The following is a 23,015-nucleotide window of genomic DNA, read 5'->3' on the forward strand; positions in this document are numbered from 1 at the left end:
ACTTACTAGTCATATAATTTTTAAACTGGTTCCAAATACGTGTGTGAATTTGTCCCTCTCTTAAATATTGATTCAAGACCCAAACCAATCGTTTGTCATGCATTGTTTTCAAAACAAATGTTTTCGAAAAAAGATATTTACAAAATGAAGTTAAGAGGTCATTTCACACTACTCTCCCACTTTCAAATTTCGATTCAAAACCCAAACCAATCGTCTGTTTCGAAAAAAAACAACAACTTTGTTTTGGAAAACATCGAGATGTTTACAAAATTAAGTTGGGGGTTAATTTCTTACTAGACTCCATTTCCACATTTCGATTCAAAACCGAAGCGAATCATTTGTTATTAATTGTCCGAAGAAAGAAATGTTTATTTCAAGAAACATAAAGAGGTAATTACAAAATAAAGTTAGGGAAGTTTCTTCAAAATAACAAACGGAAAAGAAATGATAGCGTGGATTTTGAATCGAAATTTGAAAGTGAGGGGAAGTGGGTGTTGGCCTCACGTCAACTTGATTTTGTAACTTTCTTTATGCTTTTCAAAACAAACTCTATTTTCTTCAAAACAATCAATAACAAACGAAACTAAACTGTTGCCTTGGGTTTTGAATAAAAAGTGTAATTTGGAAAGATCAGTGTGAAGTTAGTTAAATCTTAATCTAACAAGGAAAGTACTTGGGCCCGAACGAGTGAATACGCACAAAATGGAAAGCACGTGTAATGTTAGCAGCCCGGAAGCAAACAGTGATGTCCGTTTTTCTGCAAGATGCTGTAAACGTCCGCAAGAGCAGGGCAAAGTAGAGCACGTGCCATAATTACAGGGCGTCTATACTGTCTGACTCTGAGCCATTTTCTGCAGAAAAGGGTTGGGTGAATGGAAAAATAGGCGAACACGTATCCCATTATTTTTAGAGGCACATTTTTTGAATGAAAAAATTTTGTCCCAGGGTCACCCGAAGGGTCCCAGACAGGACCCAACCGAAATCTTCAAATGGTAACGGGGGTCAAGTAGTATATCATTGGACAGGTATTGTGAAAAGAAACAAAATAAAGCAAGTCCCGAGTCTCTACGCTCACCCTGTACATAATGGTACAGTAAAAATGTCAACACAGTTGTCATGAAAGAGGCTATGACCACCATTTTGCATACGGTGCGCATACAGACTTGGAACTTTTTGCAGAGTGTTTCTTTTCGCAATACCTTTCAAGCAATACCTGACCCACCTTACCATTTAAAAATTGTAAGATGGACCCTGTCTGGGACACTACGGGGGCCCCTGGGGCAATGCGTTTTCATTCAACATGTTTCCCCCCAAAAATAATGGGATACGTGTGCGCCGATGTTTCCATCAACTCAAACGTTTCCGCAAAAATGTCCCAGGGTCAGAGTTTATAGATGTCCTGTCAGCGTGGTATGCTCTTGCGAACGTTTACACCAGATTACAGAAAAACGGACATTACTGTTTGCTTAGGGGTGCTAACATTACACATGCTTTCATATTTGTGCGTATTTGACCGTCAATGAAAGTACATGAGCTCGACCGAAAAAAATACGCATAGAAATAAGAGTATGAATAGTGTTAGTACCCCTAAAGTGATAGGTGATGTCAGTTTGTCTGCAAGATTGTGCAAATTTGCACCAATAGATGGCGCTACACAGGGGCAGAGAGAGCCCACCCCATGCCTACCGCTACACTACTTCCAACAGTAAAGCTGCAAACGCTAGTTCTTCGGATGAGAAAAGATTGAATGTGTAGTGAGACGTCAAATGGCGCGGAGAGTGGTGATCAATCCAATGAATTTAGTGCGATTGGTTGGAGAGAAAGTGCGGTGCAAGGTACGTCATTAGGAAGGAATTGATCTGGAAAATGAGACATGTGCATGTTTTCTACAAGAATTAATTATGCAAAAATATGGAAATCAGTTAGAAACCGAAAGTTTCCGAATATTAGAACGCAGTGGTGAAGATTCTTTAGAGAATGAAGAGGAAGAAGTGAGAACGTATAATGACACTGTAAGTCTTACAAGGGACAATGAAAGTAGGCAAAGTGAACACGAACCGTCGCCGAAAAAGTGTAATGTCGACAATGTGATCACACAGTTTCCTGCACACTAGATATTCATATTCGAGAATTATCATGTGCGCGGATTCAACTCATATAAAAAACTCCTGCAACGATACCCGAAACTGAAGACGAAAAGCAATATTAAATGCGTGTTACAATATGTAGCAAAGAAACGGCAAATCGTGGCTGCGTTCAAAGGAAATCGTACACTACAGTTAAAGACAACCAAGCAGGGCACCATAGCAAAGTTTGATGAAGCGTGACCTGTGGGAGCTAACGCCCTGTAATTATGGCACATGTTGTACTTTGCCCTACTCTTGCAGACGTTTACACCATCTTGCAGAAAAACGGAGATCACTGTTTGCTTTTGGGAGGCTAACATTACACATGCTATGATTTTTGTGCGTATTCACCCGTTCGAGCCCAAGTACTTTCCTTGTAAGTATATAAATATTTCTGTCTTTGGAAACAACACTAGTCGACAAAAAAAAAAAAAAAAAAAAAAAAAAAAAATCTCTGGCACACGGAAGAAAATACCTGATTCTAATAGAACTTTTCACGTAGAATTTGAATCTGCAATCACTTTTTCTCAATCACCCTCAGTTTTCCCATGACAGAAGGATTTTCGGGAAATTTCCTCTCAAATCCCCCTCCCTTTTTTAAAAACCATTTTCATACCTATAGCTCGGGTACTCTTAGGTATATAAACATACAAATTATATTGTATGTTAGCTTGATTTAAACTTAGTAAGCCCTCTAAGTTTCATAAGAATCGCATTATTCTTTCTAGAGAAATAAAGATATTTATATAAAAATATGCTATGTGTACTGTTCATTTTACCATATTCGTTAGTGCAGATAAAATCACATATAACTTCCACGAAAATTACAATATAAGCACGGTTTATACCTCATTGGATTTGAAATAAATCATATTTTCAATGATGTATACACCGTGTCATCATTTTTTGTATGATGGAATTTCTAGAGGGATTTTGTGGGAAATTCCCTCCAAAAAGTAGTTTATAAGATTTTTTGTCTTACCTTGCTATTTGTATATGGTGATACAGAAACAGGAACTGCACTAAAACAATTTTATGTCTACTTAATACAAAAGAAGTGAGTGGTATCTTCTTAATAAATGAACATTTACTTACCTTAACTAAAATGTTTTAGTTGTCGACTTTCTTCAGTGTTTGTCTTCTGGAACATCTCTTTTGATTGTCCAACAGTAATCAGCTAGCATTTGTGAACTCCAATGTCCCTGGCATTTGTTCTTCATGGAGGAAATGTCCTGATGAAAACGTTCCCCATGCTCATCACTAACAGCACCAAGGTTTTCATGGAAGAAATTCAGGTGGGAGTCTACAAAGTGGACTTTAAGGGACATGTTGCAACCCTCTTCTTTGAATGATTGCAGGAAATCACTCACAATTTCACAGTAATTTGGGGCCTTCTAGTTTCCTAAAAAAAAAAAAAAAAAAAAATCTCTGTTAAACACTTAAATGAACACTAAGCTGCCTTCTCAACCGGAGTTAAGAGATCGTCAAATGTTTGGTCACGAATCAAACATCTTATTTGGGGGCCTACAAAATTTCCTTCCTTGATTTTAGCGTCACTAACCGGAGGACATTTTTCCTTGAGGTAACAAAATCCTGCATTACTTTTGTCCATTGCCTTAACAGAGTTTTTGAAGAGCCCCAACTTTATGTGAAGAGGAGGTAAATTATCTTATTAGGGCTCACCAGTGAGAGATAAACAACATTCTTCTGTCCAGGAGTTAATACACGCTTTGGCCATTCCTTCTTGATGTAATGTTCTGCTTTGTTCCTGCTGTCCCATTCGCAGAGGAAACAACAATATTTCGTATAATCAAGTTGCAAACCCATTAACAAAAAAATAACTTAAATCACAGCAAACGGTCCACTTGTATTTCTCATACTGAATTCTTTCTAACACTATTTTGATGTTTTTTATAGGTTTCCTTTATATTAGTTGCATAAGCCAAAGGCACTGAAGGAAATTTGTTGCCATTATGCAAAAGGACAGCCTTCAAACTAGTTTTGGAAGAGTCAATAAACAATTTCCACTCTCTACTTATATGTGCATGTCCGAGTGTATTCTTCACAGCACAGGCATTTTATTACAATACATTAAATCATTTTCTTGAGAATAGTAGTTTTGAAACTCTGTATGACGGTTTCGAAAAATACACACTAGTGTCACGATGGAGCAGATTCCAGCCTTTAAGTCTAGAAGCAAGAAATTCTGTCTGTATCTTGGAGAGTTTTAAATCCCGTACGAGGTCATTTAGTTCACCCTGAGTTATCAGATGGGGATCCAATGTAGATGTGCTTCCTACATAAGTAGGATCATCTTCATTTGGAACTTCAGTAGTTGCCTCAAGTTCGTAATCCTCATTTACCGTAAGATGAGCAGGAGGTACTGGTACAGGTAATTCTACACTGTGTGGAACTGGCCTAATTGCTGATGCAAATTAGGGTACTGTACTGTGTGCTTAGATTTACTGGTGGATTTTTGCTTTTATCTATGTCATATAAAAGTAGCAGTCTGAAGAATAAATAATCTTTCGGTTCCCTCCAGATCATCGGTACTGCGAAGTTCGTGTTTCGTTCGCCATTTGCCCACCCAGTCAGACGTTTCACGCAAGTACAGCAAATGTAGTGAGAAGCTCAATTCTTAACTTGGTCTCCTACACTGCAACCAAAATATAACTGACAACACTTCCTCACAAGTGGAGTAAAACATCGACGTTGCGATTTAAATGTCAGCTCCCCGCATACATAACAGAAATTGTCCGGGTGATTTACACACTTCCTCGGCATCTTGTATCCTGTAAGGTATCACACACACATACACACACGAATCTACCCTCCATCAATCTTGAAGCAGCACAAACGTAATCTAACTCAGTGCATCACCACACAACACAATCTATTCGAACTCCATAATGCACAGACACTTCAACTTACACGCGGCCACATCTAAAACACGTCCAGCTTGGATCGTCACTCAACGCTACTAACAGTCATCAGGCTACGTGAGTCATCAATTTTTTATGCATTGTTGCCAGATCAAAATATTAAAAAGTGACTTATTTTGCACAGAAAGCATGCGTGTATTTGTGCTTGTATTTGAGTATCTATCTATGTGCCGACAATAATCCGTCAACGTTAGGTTTTTGTGTTTGCTAAAAGTCTTGCATAGTATATTCTTTATTACCTATAAAGAGACACAATAGTTTATATCTCTAGACAGAATAATGCGATTCACATGAAATTAACATTATTTATTAAGTAGACATAAAACTATGTTTTAGTGCAGTTCCTGTTTCTGTATCACTATATACAAATAGCAAGTTGAGACAAAAAAAAAAAAAAATTATAAGCTACTTTTTGGAGGGAATTCCCCACAAAATCCCTTTAGAAATTCCCTCATACAAAAATGGCGACATGGTGTACACATCATTGAAAATATATTTTATTGGAAGTCCAGTGAGGCATAAACCGTGCTTATATTGTAATTTTCGTGGAAGTTATATGTGATTTTATCTGCACTAACGAATATGGTAAAATGAACAGTACACATAGCATATTTTTATATAAATATGTTTATTTCTCTAGAAAGAATAATGCGATTCTTATGAAACTTACAAAGTATAAATCAAGCTAACATACAATACGATTTGTGTGTTTATATACCTAAGGGTACCCGAGCTACAGGTACAAAAATTGTAAAAAAAAAAAAAAAAAAAAAAAAAAAAAAAAAAAAAAAAAGGAAATTTTTCGAAAATCCCTTTTTCACGGGGAAACTGAGGGTGATTGAGAAAAACTGATTGCAGATTCGAATTTTACGTGAAAGTTCTATTAGAATCAGGTATTTTCATTTCTGTGGCAAAATTTTGTTGACTAGTGTTATTTTTTCTTCTTCAGTCAACAAAAACAAGAAACAATCTGTTGCTTTGGGTCTTGAAAGGAACTACGAAAGTGGAGTGACCAGTGTGAAGCTGGCCATACTTCAACTTAAGTTTACGAATATTTACTCACGTGTTTCAACACGAACTATTTTTTCTTCTAAATAATGAATAATAAGTGGGAAACAAACATTTGGCTTGGGTATTGAATCGAAATTTGAAAGGGGGGTGGGCTAGAGTGAAGTTGACCGCACGCCAACTTGCGGTTCTAAATATTTCTTTACGTTTCGAAGCAAACGATTGGATAAGGATTTGAATTGGAATTTAAAAGTAGGGCTAGTATGAAGTTGGCCAGCAAGTTTATTTTTAAAATATATCCTTACTTTTTTTCCTTTTTCGAAACAAAGAATTTTCCTTTAAACCAATCAGTAACCAAGAGAAAACACAATTCTTTGGGGTTTTGAATCGAAATTTGAAGATGAAGGGATCAATGTGAAGTTGGCCACATACCAACTTAAGTTTCTCAAAGTTTCTTTATGTTTCTCGAAACAAACGATTAGCAATGGTTTTCAATCGGAATTTGAATGTTGAGGGAAGAGTGTGGAATTGGTCACAACCGAATTTAATTTTCTAAATAGCTCTTCACGTTTCTCGAAACTGCTTTTTCTTCAAAACAACCAATAACAAATGATTGGCTTGGGCTTTGAATAGAAACTTGAAAAATCGAGGTCAATGTGAAGTTGGCCCAAAACGTTATTAAAAAAAAAAAAAAAAAAAAAAAAAACTTTTTCCAAACAAATTATTTTCTTCAAAACAATAATGAACGAAAGACAAATGATTGGTTTTCTGTTTCGAAATTTGAAAGTGAGATGGGGGTGAAGCTGGTCTCCCAAATTTATTTTGTAAATATCTTTTTGTTTTTTGAAACAAACCATTTTTTCTCTCCAAAACAATCAATAATAAACGGAAAACAAACAATTGACGTGGGTTTTGAATCGAGACTTGAAAGTGGATGCTACTAAACTTTATTTAGTAAATCTCTCTTTTTGTTTTTCGAAACATGATTTCTTTTTGTTCAAAACAATGAATGACAAACGGAAAACAAACGATTTATTGTGGTTTTTGAATCGAAATTTTAAATTTTAGAAACCAGTGTAAAGTTGGCCACACCTCGGGTTAATTTTCTAAATATTTATGCTTTTTTTTTGGGGGGGGGGGCAAAGATTTTCTTCAAACAATAATAAACGAAAATTAAACTATTGGCGTTGGTTTTCAATCGGAATTTGAAAGTGGCGGCTAGTGTGAAGTAGACCCCCAACTTTGTTCTATAATATCTCTACATTTTTTTCGAAACAATTTTTCCTTCAAAACAATCAATAACAAACGATATTTTTCGTGGCCTTTCAGCACCTTCTATGGGGAATTCTCTGTCTTTTAGAACCCTAATAGCGAATGTAAGGTAAATGAACTTTCTAGTACTTAAACTGTGTTTTTGTTCTCTCTCTCTCTGTTTCTGATGTCAGCTCACTGCATTGCCACACTTTTTTCCACAGAACCACAAATTCGTTAGCTGTTTGTCAACAATGATCGTGTTCGTTTTTGGGGTAATGAAAAAAACGGCAATGTGCATAGGAATGCAGAATATGACATTTATTACCATACTCAGTGTTGGTACACGTTGTGTAGATATCACTAGGCCTAGTAGTAATAATAAAACATGCTTATTAAATAGATTTAACTATTGATTTGGATTTGTAAAAGAGAAATAATATTCGTAAGTTATATATATATCTTACAGAAATTTTACACTTAGTGTTATGCACAACATACTATATCGTATATTTGTGATAATTCCTTAATTTACATGTGCTGATAATGCCACAGTTGAAAATTTGCGTGCTCACGATGGACCTTTCCATGGCAATACTCCGAACTCAGCACATGATAACTTTTCAGGATCCTCCTCTTAGTTCGCCATATAGTTTTGGTGTGTACCTTATATATTTAAATTGAAACTTGTAATCAAACTACTGAACAGAAAAAAAAAAGTATGTGATAAAATTTATTCTGTGCTCACTGGCCCGACTTCTACTTAAATATTCCAATTCAATATGTATTCAAATCTAAAAAGCAGCTACCCAGTTCCAAAACTCACAATGAGGTACCCGGAACCAAGGTGTTTCAGGATTCGGTTCTTGTCATCCCTACTCAGTTCGCGAAAAAATTGATTTACGAGTAAGTTTTGTGAACAACTTTTTCTTCAACTTCCGAATGCGCATGCATGCCTGCACCAACAATTCCACTTGCCCAGTAATGCGTTTGTGAGTTTGCCGTAAACATTATTTATCAGAAAGCTGTGTTCAGAAATTTTTCTTTTTTCACGTTGTGTGCTATCGTACTGTTTCTACGACTAGAATATTATTTGTATTATGTTTGTGTGGGTAGAACTGTATTCTCATTAATTTGAATAGGAAAAATAATCTCGATTCACAAACACTGTTACGGAAACTGATTAAGTTCGTGATATGGGGGTCCACTGTATTAAAATGTAATGAACTTCCTAGTTATGTATACTTGTCAAATGTCAATTGTCCCTGAGGAATCAGTTTTCCAATAGTTAGAGTGAGCAGGGTGTCCCTTCAAGGCTATTCCCCCCTCTAGGTCGGTGATATACGAAAGGAACCGGATGGATAATTAAAGAAAAAATTATATAAAATAATTAGTTGACTTAAAATATCGGAGGAAACGGGTGAGCTACAGAAAATCCTCGGACACAATGTTGTCCGCTAATAACTCTCGCGGCCTGGGATCGAACCAGGACCTCTGATAACAGTTTTAAATTCATCGTATCATGTATAAAAGAAATTGTAAAAAAATTAGCAGTCCAGAAATATAAGGTGTTGAATCTTAAATAGTATAATAATAAACAGGTTCTAATTCGAACTTCGAAGACAACATGCTTTTCTGTTTTGGGTAAGAGGAAAGAAATGTTTCTGCGTAGCAGTAGTGCAATGAGAAGGAGTGAAACATTGATTCTGTCGGATTCTTATTTGAAAGCACCACGTGCTTCCCATCAGATAAAAACAGCTAAAAATACCATGACACTATGTACTGTCGGTTTTCGCCGAGGCATTTATTCACACCGGAACTACGCTGCCAATGAAGAAAGCTTTTTTTTATTAGTTGTGAAGTTTATTAACCAAAAATTGATGCATTTCTGGTTGGTCTACGATCCATTTTACTTTTACATTATACTGAATTTAGTTTTCAGTTAGTGGCGCATTCACAGAGGGACTAAAGGATTTTGAACTCTCAAGGCAACTAAATGAACCACAGAGAATAACGCAAAGAAACAGCAGTTATTTCTCTAACAACCTAAAAGTAGAAAAAGCATAACGAGACTTTAGGTATATGGTTGCTACCCTGAACATAACTTTGGTTCTTTTAAGGTCTAGGTAAAACTAAAAGCATAATAAATGAATGATAATTTTTGAAGTCTAATTATTGCAACTTGAAAAGCAACAATGAAAAGTTAATTGCAACAGGAAATATTTTAAAGAGAGAAAAATGTTTTGTAACATTCCTACACTGCAGCTACAATTGAAAAAAAAAAAAAAAAAAAGATGATGATGATGAAAAGGACAATTAAAAATCACCTTGCACTACAAGAGTTTAATTAATGATTTTATGGTATGTGTCCACTTTGAATCAGAGCAGTTCATCATCTGCTTCAGTTGAATGAAACTTTTCTACTCCCAATTTGATTTCGAATTCTGAAAGGTCATTTCCGACAAGAAGATCGTGGGGTTCATCTTAAACTTGCAGTTAGTCAACCTCTTCAGAGTTGGGCATCGTAGAGAGTGAGAATAACAGATGATCAGATTGTCATTTTTAAGGTACATTGTCACGCTACATGAATCTTGTAGCTGTCATAAAACAAACTTGCAACCCGATCTTTCTATTGACTGTTTACATATTACAACTTCTTGAAAGCAAGAAAGGCATCTCCACCCATGCAGCACATCACTCTAGTGCAGGGGTAAAACTGAATCTGAAAAGGTAGGGGGATGCATGACGTCACGCCGTCCCCCGTCCCTATCTTTGTCCATTGTAAATTTTTCAGAAAGTGGGGGACGCTACAGATATTTTTAGGAAGTGAGGGGAAGACGCCCCCGCGTTGCCCGCACTTTTACCCCTGCTCTAGTGGACAAATAGTGAACCTTCTCATTAAAAACGCGTATTTTCGCGCACTTTCCCTCCCTGTCCAAAATAATCCGTTGTTTCTGGAGCGGCGAAACTGTTTTTGCCTTTATGTCAGCGGGAGGGCGATAGCAGATAGCAAGCAAGACGATCCAGAAAGTTGCACAGGTTTAAAACATTGCAAAATGGGAAATAATATTGTATGTTCCTTTCATATTATTGCAGTGTGTACTTGTATTACTTACAAAGTTACTTTACTATGACAAAACATTTCAATTTAAGTATATTAATAAACAGAATTTGATTTTAGATTATACGTATGAAAGTGTATATATATATATATATATATATATATGCAGGGTTAAAATAACCGAGAAAATTAGCAAGAATGTTTTTACAAACTTAATTATTTTAGTCAAGAAGGGAGAAGCAGAGAAAGATGACAAAAGTTTACTTTTTTTAGAAAAAGAAAAAGAATGGAATAAAGGAAAGAATTCTAGTTTTTTTTTTCAGTTATCTCGAAAATTGTCCTTCGTTCAAGGCAAAACGACTTTCTTTTCCCACTTTGTTACGCATATTCTTCTAAGGAAACGTTCAGTGATAAATATTCCCTCACTTGAAAACGCAAAGTTTCCCCTTTGTGCTTAATAATCCAATCAATTCATTACGGATTACACACCATTTTACTGGAGATTGGTCATTGAAGTGACGTCAAATTACAGGAGTTGGACAAAAAATCTAAAACGTTTGCAAAAGTATGAAAATCATATCTAGATTGGTGTGAATCCTCCTTTTGCGTCCAAAACAGCTTGGATCCGACGTGGAATGGACGTATACAGCTCCTGAATCGTGATGTGTGGAATTTTGTACCATTGTTCCTCCAAAACATGCTCCAGTTTCTTAAGGTTCCTGTGAACTACCCTTGTCCGAGCACTTCGCCTTTTCGCCACCAGATGCTCACTTTTTCATTTAGCAATCACTGCTGGTACCTCTACTGGGAAGAACTGAAAGATCGTACCGCTCAGTTTGAATGTGTCCAAGATATCCACACTTGAAGTGGGCGGGGAGAGGAATCCAACAGTTTTTTTTTCGTGCACCTGCAGTCAGTCAGAGTCTATTTATACAAGCCGTGTTGTTCAGCCGCAGGGCAAAACCTCAACCATTGATGAGTAACATAAATCTTTTCTTTTTGCAGGTAGGAATAGAGTTTTGTACGAAAAACGGGAATTAGGTTGCAGAGAACGTCATTCACATCGCGTTGACAAATTATCTTTCGTACGTTTATCACATGAAACTCTTTTCTTTTTTTGATTATTACCAGAATATGAGATAAAAAGAACCTAAATGGTTCTTTGTATACAGAAAACAGACAAACAATACTAATATTTTCTTACATATCAGTATTATATGATTTTTTTTCTGAAGTGTATGATGCATGAAAAATGGACAACATTAATTTTGACTTTTCTATTTGTCCCTATCCTTCTGAGTAGAGAGAATGATGTGGCGCAACTAAAGGGCCTGCAGGGCCCGCAAAATTGAGAGGCCCAGAACAGAAAGAGGCCCATTTCAGTTTCGAAGTTAAAAATGTTAAGATGTTAAAAATTATGTGATGTTCCAACTATATCTCATTTTTACCTATGAAGACGGTAACACCTGAGCGATTATTTAGTAAATTAAATGCCAACAAAACTTTTACTGACCAGCGAAAACATTATGACCACTCGCTACTTTTTGAACGAAATCATCGGGCTGAGATAAGAGCTACAAGGCATAACACAACCGCGCGCCAAACACGACAAGAATCTCACTCGATTAGTCAGTGTGATGCTTGTGCCTTGAATGGGGAAGGACGACGATATATCAGGGTGACTAAGTGGCTGGGAGCTTCATTTCGGAAACAACGCGACTTGTCGAGTTTTCGCGATCTGCCGTGCTTATGTATTTCAAAGATGGGAAAAGAACAGTGAAACCAGCATCGAACCAAACAACAAAAAGTGGGACGACCACACCTCATTAAAAATGTCGGATGTCGTAGACTCTCGAATTTGGTATAGCAGAATAGACGAAAACTATAGCACAATATAATAATAATAATAATAATAATAATAATAATAATAATAATAATAATAATAATAATATTAATAATAATAATAATAATAATAATAATAATAATAATAATAATAATAATAATAATCTGCATTTTTTTGCATATGAGCAAGTTGTGACTCACTAGATAGAACATAGAAAGTCAAAACTGTTCTCTGTAAATTTTACGTGACTCATGAATGTGGAAAGAGGGGGTCCGTTTAACATTTTTGCGGGCAGGCCCATTCGTCCTTACGTACGCTACTGAGAGAATGTAAGGTAAAATAATAACACCAATATATATATATATATATATATATATATATATATATATATATATATAGATAGATAGATAGATAGATAGATATATATATAGATAGATAGATAGATAGATATAGATAGATAGATAGATAGATAGATAGATAGATAGATAGATAGATAGATAGATAGATAGATAGATAGATAGATAGATAGATAGATAGATAGATAGATAGATAGATAGATAATCCTGGCGCAACAGTCCCTTGTGATCTGAGCCTGCAGCGGGCTTATGTTAGTAGTAAGCACAACCACACCCAACGTCGCCGGCTGTCTAGATTGAAGTCCGCTATCTTTTAGTTTCCCAACTTTTCTCTCGATATTTGGTCAACACAGAAATGTTTGAGTGCCACACCGGGAATTAATCCCTGGACGATGCACACCGTATCACTTTCGCTAATCATTTGGTAAAATTCAGGTTAGGGTGGTACTGAATTAATTTTGGAATATGCCATTTCTCATAACGTAAAGTTCAAAAGTATTGTGACATAATTAAAAAGCTCATTATCAACCACGTATTCTTGCCTCTAATATCTCTAAAAGTTTTCGAGTTATGTGTCAAAAATGATTGAAACACTTGAAGTTAGTTTAGTAACTTGAAGAAGATAGTGGACTTATACATACATGATTAGAATTGCTCCAATTTTTATTTTTATTCTTCTTTCTCGTAAAGAAATACAAAATCATAATTTCAACCATTTTGGTACATTTTTCATAATTTGAAGCGCGAACAGCCGGTTTCTTTCCTTACGTTTTGAACTTGGGATTTATATTCTCCTTGTCACTTATCGTGAAAGTCATATAATAACATGGGTCACAAAGCTAGAATATCTTATGCGACAGAGGTAATGACAATTTTTGTCATTTCATCTCTCAAGATCTGTTAAATTTGACATTTATTGAATGATATCGGTTTTATAATACGAATAAATTTTTCGCAATAAGGTGCGTATAGTGGTCGTAAGAAATGGCAAAAGCTACCACTGACCTTTATAGTTTGACTCATGCTTTTTTGATCATGGTATTCCTCTTAAATTTTGCAAAGGACAGTATCATTTTAATTATCTTAACCTAATTTCCTAAAGCATCTCATTCGTACGCTAAAAGAAAGATTTCTATTTTTTATGTATAAGAATTCAGGGGATGCAAATTTATTCAAAATTCCTTTACAATTAAAGCCGCCTAAACAGATATTCCTTCGAGATTTCTGTATTTTGAAAACAATTCACGATTTCAGTTCTTTGTATTTACTTGTTTCCATGTTTATTTATATCAATACTGTATGATCAGTTCCCAGAATTATTTTAGTTCCCCGGTAAATCCATTTATAACAAGCTCCAAATACTGCTACAATTTTAATGTGGTTTCAGGAGAATCTGCATATCTCATCCTTTTGTTACTCTCTATATATTCATCTACTACGTAAACAAACATCAGTAAAAGAAAGAGGCTGAGAGCTAACATGTGCTCCGTGAGGAACGTTGTTATACCTTGCACTGATATATCTAGAGAGTCTAGTGTTGCCACGAGACGAAACGAGACAAGACGAGACTTCTGGCTGTGTCGTCTCGTCTAGAAAAGATGTGTCCGTCTCGTCTCGTATCGAATGGTTCTGTCTCGTCTCGTGGCAACACCAGAAAGGCTGAGGCCCACAAAAGAGCTGTTAAACCAAGTGGTTAAAATTATAACTTTTAACCTAGTTTGGTTAACAGAGCACAACACAAAACACGACTGCAATCCTCCAGCAACGACTGCTTAGTTTCGACTGAACCCGTAACTTCGATAGGAACATTTGTCAATACCGTCAGTACAGACGAAAGGCAAGATTTCCCCATTTATTCTGATATCCTTTTTTCAGAACCCCTGGCGCCACTTCAACAAATAAGGAGGCCTATGTAACTTTCCCATTTAAAAAATGGTTTATCTTCGAATAACAGCATAAAAGGATAAAAAAGATAAATTTTATTGTCAAATCAGAATCTTTTTTTAAACTCAGTGTCGAGAAAGGCTGACACGTTTCTGTCTTGGTTCGGAACGAGAAAGACCATGAAACAATAGTTAGTTACTGATAAAATTGCCACTTCTACGCATACTTGTACTTCTATTAAAGGATTTTTATACGTAGATATCTCCACCAGCCCCCGGAATAAAATCTTCTGAAACACTGATCTCAATAAACGCTTTACATTGTATTTGAATCTGGAGCACTATCACAAAATAATTAAACTTGAATCGATTGAAAAATGGAAGTGAAAGCTGTTTGTAAGAATCATTTTTAAAAAGTGCTTTAGGTATTCCCTGTTCTTTGTAGGGTTTGAAACGTTGAATCATTTGGATCATTTGAAATAATAAAAGATGGTATACATTTCGAAGGCAAATAATTTATTCCGAGTTAATAAATTTTTAAGCAAATTCAGAAACTGTGTTTGTATTTTTCGAGACACGAGACAAGACGTTTTACGAAACGTTTCGTATTGTATCGTGTCTCGCTTCAAAGAGTCCTGTCTCGTCTCGTTGCAACACTAAGAGAGTCTTACGCATTATCTTTCCAAGAAAATGAGCTAGAAACTTGAAAAGCACATTCAGTCAATTGTTATCATAGAATATACTATGGGCATAGCCGCTGATGTGTAGAAGGTGACACAGGCGGAATTTGTTTTTGGCGAGTTGGAGCCGTGGGGCTCTATTATTTGGATTGGAAACATTGGTTCAAAAATATTTTACATTTAGCATACATACATATGCACATATCATACGCACACACACACACATACGTACATGTGTGTTACATATACTTTAATTAATGTGTGGATCTAAGGACAAGGTCCGGTTCGCCCACCCAAAAACCGCCTCTGGGAGGTGGATTGGAAGCGCACCTCTGAAACATAGAGTTATGCTAATCGTAATCTTCTGAGATAGACTACCCCCCGAGGAATAAGTAAATAAATAAAAATAGTTTATTAATGTTTATCTTCCGTATGCGATTAATTGAAAAATTTTAGTGTCTCAACAATGAGAGCCATATACAGGTGATTCTGCGTTCCTGGCGGAACTTCCCTAGTTGCGGACAAAATTTCATACTATAAACTCTTTTCGGCTCTCTCCCTCACGGTAGTTTTTTTTTTTATCTATTATCTACTCCCTTGGAGTAACTGTTGCTCTGTATTTTCACGGGCTTGCAACCGTCAGAATGAATATCTTGGCTGCCTTCCCAGCTACCCAATCAGCATGCAATAGATACATGCAATAACAATCAAATCCCACACAAACTACTCTACCCATCAAATATTTTAACATGGAAAGTTCTTTTACGCAACGTATTTCGTTTGTTTAAAATGGAATAGACCTAAATACATCTTTTTTTTAATGTTCTTCTGGAGATTCGATAGCGAGACCGCTCACATCAAAAAATGAGAGAATTAGTGCTCTGACAATCTGGTAGAAATACAACATGCCATATGTACATTACTGTGATTACATTGCTATTTATTCAATGATTATTTTGCTTTGAGTTTTCTTACTCTCCAGGGTACTCTTCAAGGATATACAATTACTCTTCACTTATGTCGCGAAAAAATATTCAGCTTGCAAATTTATTTCGAGAACTTCTCATTCCCTAATACATGTTTCTACTCTCAATTTCTGCGTACAACCGACAAACTTACACAGAATCTCAACAGAGTTCAAATGTGAGGTGTCTGCTGTGAAACAAAGGTCAGTTATATGGGAGGGGATTTTAGAGTGCAGCTCTAGGAACACTGTGGGCTTTTAGAGTGTAATTCTAGGAACGCTGTAGGGGGCCATCCCGCTCCACCTGAGACCAAAAAAAAAAAAAAAAGAATGAAAAGAAATCTGGCGGCACACAACTAATTCACACTGGTTACAAAACAGGCACAACAAAGTTCTGAATGAAATATGTTTATTTTTTTGCACTATTCCATTTTCCGAACAATAACATTTACCGATGACTTGTTAGCCCCTCCACCACAGCTACCATGAAAACAAATTCAATCGGAATTTGGCCAGCTCGTTTGATCACGAATAATTATCGTTTGATCCCAAGCATAATGACGTATTACATACAATTTGGCTAGGGCTTGTTAGCCCTTGATAATCGGCATGTACCATTCCATAGACATTTCAATCGTAAATAGGTAAGCAAAGTTTCGTTAGTTTCTGGTAGAAAGTATGACAGATAAAGTTGATTGTTTATTTAACAATGGTGGCCTCTAACAGTGAAACTAACAACAACAACTGAAATCGACAAGTACCATTTCATAGATAACTCAGTGGTAATCCGATGGGCGTGCCAAGTTTGGTCAGTTTCTGGTACAAAATATAGCAAAGTTGATTCTTTGTTTAACGATGGTGGCCTTCAACAATGAAACTAACAACAATATGTGGAATCAACACGTACTATTTCCTAGATATTTCAATCTTAAATGGGTGTGCAAAGTTTGGTTAGTTTGTGGTAGAAAGTATGTAAGATAAAGTTGATTGTTTATTTAACAAAGAAGAAATCCAATGATTGTTTATTTAACAATGGTGATCTTCAACAATGAAACAAAAACAATATGTGAAATCGACACATACCATTCCATAGATATTTCAATCTTAAATGGGTATGCAAAGTTTGGCCAGTTTCTGCTAAAAAGTATGGCTGATAAAGATGATTGTTTATTTAATAATGGTTTCCTCTAACAAGAAAACTAACAACAATATGTGAAATCGACACGTACAATTCCATAGACATCTTAATCGCAAATGAGTGTGCCAAGTTTGGTTAGTTTGTGGTAGAAAGTATGGCAGGTAAAGTTGTTTGTTTATTTAACAATTTAGAAATCCATCGATTGTGTATTTAACAATGGTGGTCTTCAGCAACGAAACTAACAACAATACATGAAATCGATACGTAGCATTCCCTAGATATTTAAAACTTAAATTTGTGTGCAAAATTTCGTCAGTTTCTGGTAGAACGTATGACAAAGTTGATTGTTTATTTAACAATGGTAGCCTACAACAATGAAACTAACAACAATTTGTGAAATCGGCAGGTACCATTCCCTAGATATCTCAGTTGTAATCCGATGGGTATGCCAAGTTTGGTCAGTTGGTGGTAGAAAGTGTGGCAGATAAAGTTGAATGTATATTTAACAATGGTGGCCTTCAACAATGAAACTAACAACACTATGTGGAATCCACACGTACCATTCCCTAGATATCTCAATCTTAAATGGGTGTGCAAAGTTTCTTCACTTTCTGGTAAAAAGTATGGCAGATAAAGTTGATTGTTTACTTAACAACGGTGGCCTCTAACAATGAAACTAACAACGTGTGAAATCGGCACGAACCATTCCATTGATATCTCAATCGTGAATGAGTGTGACTAGTTTGGTTAGTTTGTGGCAGAAAATATGACAGATAAAGTTGACTGTATATTTAATAATGGAGAAATCCAACGATTGTGTATTTAACAATGGTGGTCTTCAACAATGAAACTAACAACAATATGTGGAATCCACACGTACCATTGCCTAGATATTTCAATCTTAAATGGGTGTGCCAAGTTTGGCCAGTTTGTGGTAGAAAGTATGGCAGATAAAGTTGATTGTTCATTTAACAATGGTGGCCTCTAACAATGAAAGTAACAACAATAAGTGAAATCAACACGCACCATTCCATAGATATCTCAATCGTAAATGAGTGTGCCAAGTTTGGTTAGTTTGTGGTAGAAAATATTACAGATAAAGTTGACTGTATATTTAATAATGGAGAAATCCAACCATTGTTTATATAACAATGGTGGCCTTCAATAATGAAACTAACAACAATATGTGAATTCGACACATAGCATTCCCTAGATATTTCAACTTTAAATGGGTGTGCAAAGTTTGGTCAGTTGGTGGTAGAACGTATGGCCGTTAAAGTTGATTGTTTATTTAACAATGGTGGCCTCTAACAATGAAACTATCAGCAATATGTGAAATCGACCCATATCGTTCCATAGATATCTTAATCTTAAACGAGTCTGCAAATTTTGTTTAGGTTGTTGTAGAAAGTGTGGCAGAAAAACTTGATTGTTTCTTTAACAATGGTGGCCTTCAACAATGAAACTAACAACAATATGTGAAATCGACACATACCATTCCCTAGATATTTCAATCTTAAATGGGTGTGCAAAGTTTGGTCAGTTTCTGTTAAAAAGTGTGGCACATAAAGTTGATTTTTTATTTAACAATGGTGGCCTCTAACAATGAAACTAACAAAAATAAGTGAAATCGACACGTACCGTTTCATAGATATCTCAATGGTAAATGAGTGCGCCAAATTTGATTTGTTTTTGGTAGAAAGAGTGTAAGATAAAGTTGATTGTTTATGTAACAATTTAGAAATCCAAAGATTGTTTATTTAACAATGGTGGCCTTCAACAATGAAAGAACAACAATATGTGAAATCGACACATACCATTCCATAGATATCTCAATCGTCCATAAGTGTGAAAAGTTTACTTAGTTTGTGGTAGAAATTATGACAGATAAAGTTAATCGTTTATTTAACAATAGAGAAATCCAGCGAATGTTTATTTAACAATGGTGATCTTCAACAATGAAACTAACAACAATATGAGAAAACGACACATATCTTTCCCTAGATATTTTAATCTTAAATGTGTGTGCAAGGTTTGGCCAGTTTCTGGTAGGAAGTATGGCAGATAAAGTTGATTGTTCATTTAACAATGGCGGCCTCTAACAATGAAAGTAACAACAATAGGTGAAATCGACACGTACCATTCCATTGATATCTCAATCGTAAATGAGTGTACCAAGCTTGGTTAGTTTGTGATAGAAAGTATGGCAGATAAAGTTGATTGTTTATCTAACAATGGAGAAATCCAACGATTGTTTATTTAACAATGGCGGCCTCGAACAATGAAACTAACAACAATATGTGAAATCGGCAGGTACCATTCCCTAGATATCTCAGTTGTAATCCGATGGGTATGCCAAGTTTGGTCAGTTTGTGGTAGAAAGTGTGGCAGATAAAGTTGATTGTTTATTTAACAATGGTGGCCTCTAACAATGAAACTAACAACAATATGTGGAATCCACACGTACCATTCCCTAGATATTTCAATCTTAAATGGGTGTGCAAAGTTTGGTCAGTTTCTGGTAGAAAGTACGGCAGATAAAGTTGATTGTTTTCTTAACAATGGTGGCCTCTAACAATGAAACTAATAACAATATCTGAAATCGACACGTACCATTCCCTAGATTTTGTAACGTCCATTAACCAGATTATATCCGTTTTTGCTTAATTTTTGAACTGTTTATTTTATATTTGATTGTTTTAATTTTATTAGTTGTATATGTTAACATTGGTGACGGTGGCGCCATCTATCGTTTTAGACACAAACTGTTTGGACGTTCTGAATAACCTTAAGGGATGCTGGTGGAGGATAATGAGACCGAACACGCCTTTCTAACTCAGACCACAATGGCTCGATAATTGTCAGATCTGGTGATTGTGGGACCCAGGGGAGGTGTGATAGCTCCTGGTCATGCTCCTAAAACCACGATTTCACAGTTTTTGTAGCATGACAGGGTGCCAAATCATCTTGGTAGATGCCTCCACCATCAGGGAACAATATTTGGGCCATGGGTAGAACCTGGTCCGCCAAAATGGCTTCATATACCTTAGCATTCATCATTCCATGCAGTGCTACGATGGGACCTGGGAAAAACCACGATATTACTGCCCATACTGTAACAGTACCACCCCCATTCTTTACAGTTGGAAGCAGACAGTCTGTATAGGCCTGCGACGGTGTTCTCCATACGTAAACACGACCGGTTGTTGGAAACAAGGTGGTCGATTCATCGGATCGCATTACGTGTTTCCACTGCTCATGAGTCCACGCCTTGTGGTCCTTGCACCACTGGATACGCCTCTTCGCATTTATTGGGTTCGGCGATAGCGGCCCTGCCATGGATGTTCATTTTATGAAGTTCCCGTCTCACTGTTTACGATGAAACCGGGTTCTGTAGGCCGGAATTGAGTTCAGACGTAATTTTCATTGCAATGGTCTTCTTTTTAGCTGCTACAATCCGTTTTAATGCCCTCCTGTCCCTATCTGACAGGATTGTCTTTCGACCACTGTTGTGCTTTGCAGACGTCCTTTGCCCATGAATTGTGTATTCCCTCGTGACATTGGACACAGTGCCTTTCGATACCCCCACAATGCTCGCCACTGTTGCCACTGAAGCTCCAACCAGACGGGCACCAACGATCATGCCTCTTTGGAAGTCTGTCAGGTCGCCCATTTTACCGCAACACTTTCACCCCATGACACTCACAGGTGAACGGGTTACTGCTGACGGAAGAGGAAGGTCCACATGACACATTGGAAAAAAAATAAATAAAAGATTGGCAACCGCAACACGCGTTGTACAGTGGAGGGCCCAACTTACATGCCCTGTATGAAGTGTTTTAGATTTTTTATCTACTCCCTGTACCTTGTGTACTTTGACATTGTATTGCATCTGGAAATAATGCGCCTTAATCAGATTTGGAGATGCAAGATCGGAAACAGGATCATTAGCAAAAACACAAGATTTTAGTAGTAGTAGTTCTACCCAGGAATAAAAATGTATCTGGAAAGGTAGGGGGACGCATGACGTCACGCCGTACCACGTGCTTTGTATTTTTAGGAAGTGGAGAGACGCCATAAATATTTTCTGGAAGTGGAGGAACGACGTCCACCCGCGTTTCCCCTTCTTTTTACCGCCTGGTTCTGCCCTCTTTTCTGTTCTATCTTTTCATAGTTGTATCAAGCTGTGTGTGTGCTAAGAAGTTCACAAACAACGCATCTGGTTGTTATTATAACATTGGTCCAGAAATATTCCTTTTTGCTAAGCTCTCTTGTTTTGCATTGAAAATAGAGAATAAAGCGTAGTATTTGGTTTAGAACTTTCAGAAAATTGGGAAATTGAGTTAATCCGAACATTATTTGAATACAGTATTAGTTAGGAAATGAACATTTGTGTGCAGTTAACTTATGTCTTTATCGTAAAAATAAAGGTTCACTTTGTAAATTGCATAACTCCAGTTCTCATTTTCGGATGAAAAGTCGGTATGGAAGATTCTAAACCAGTTACTAGCTTAGACTGCCTATAAGACGAAGCTAGCTCTTAAAAAGAAATTGCACTATCTTTTTGTTGCATTGATTTTCATCATTATTATATTTTATTATTTCCTATTCACATGAAACAGTAAAATATATAATAATAATTTTTCTGCGAATTGCGGTCCAAATTTAAATTCGTTTAGCAATTTGAGAGGCAAAAACCAAAACTTAAAAAAAAAAAAAAAAAAAACGTTGAAATATATATAAATACAAGACCATACGAGGTTATAGAAGTCAGACCTCGTTTTCTAAAATTTTGTATTAGCTTAAGTCATTTACAGTTCTTTCATTTTCTTGGGAAATAAAAAAAAAGATAAATCGAGCATCGAATTATGTAAGGATACGGTATTATGTCTGTGTAATGTGAACGTGTCATGTTTAAAAGTATATATATTGACGTGAGTGAATACATAATTGTTATATATCGGAGGCGCGGTGGCTCAGTGGTAGAGCGTTCAGCTCCGGTGCTTGGGGTCCCTGGTTCGATCCCAGCTCGCGCCGTGTGACTTTGTGGTGGACAAACACCGTGCTCGTGAGTTTTCTCGGGGTTCTCCCGTTGCCTCCCACTTCATTCCACCATTTCATTCGTTTCTCATCATCACCGTTTCCTTTAGCCTAACCGGCATAATCGTGGGACGTAAAACTCGAAGATTTCATTTCATAATTGTTATATATATATATATATATATATATATATATATATATATATATATATGTATGTATGTGTGTGTGTGTGTGGGTGTGGGTGGGTATGTGTGTGTGTTTTGAAAACCTGCCACCTAAGAGTGTCAAAGTTATCAGAATTAAGTTGTGTTACCTGCGTACCTTGTGGACCAACACCACACACCTGAGACAAAAGAGTTATGTGCCTGTCTTATTCGGCTTGAGGTGTGTGCAATGTATGCAATCGCATACGTGAGCGTTTTGATGAAGGGCGGAAAAAACGCGATAAACTTAAAAAAAGTAACAAAGTTAATTGTTTTATATGCATTTGAAGGCAAACTCTCATAATCTCTAAAATTACCATAATTTTCTAAATATTCTCTATTTACAAGTCTGCTGTTAAATATATTGCTCTTATACCCCTACACTATAACAGGTTATTTTGAAACAACCTTTGAATTTTCTTGCAAACAACTCGTTTCGAAACTTTTTGATATATATATATATATATATATATATATATATATATATATATATATATATATATATATATATATATATTAT

General features: G+C 36.2%; 1 protein-coding gene across 7 annotated transcripts in view; it reads left to right on the forward strand.

Annotated features, from left to right (window-relative positions):
- Positions 1 to 23,015, forward strand: part of Tab2 (TAK1-associated binding protein 2) — a 264,341-nt gene that overhangs the window by 86,349 nt on the left and 154,977 nt on the right. The window lies entirely within an intron of this gene.

Source organism: Thermobia domestica, chromosome 10 (assembly GCF_964235325.1).
Source record: "Thermobia domestica chromosome 10, izTheDome1.hap1.1, whole genome shotgun sequence".
Taxonomy (NCBI): domain Eukaryota; kingdom Metazoa; phylum Arthropoda; class Insecta; order Zygentoma; family Lepismatidae; genus Thermobia; species Thermobia domestica.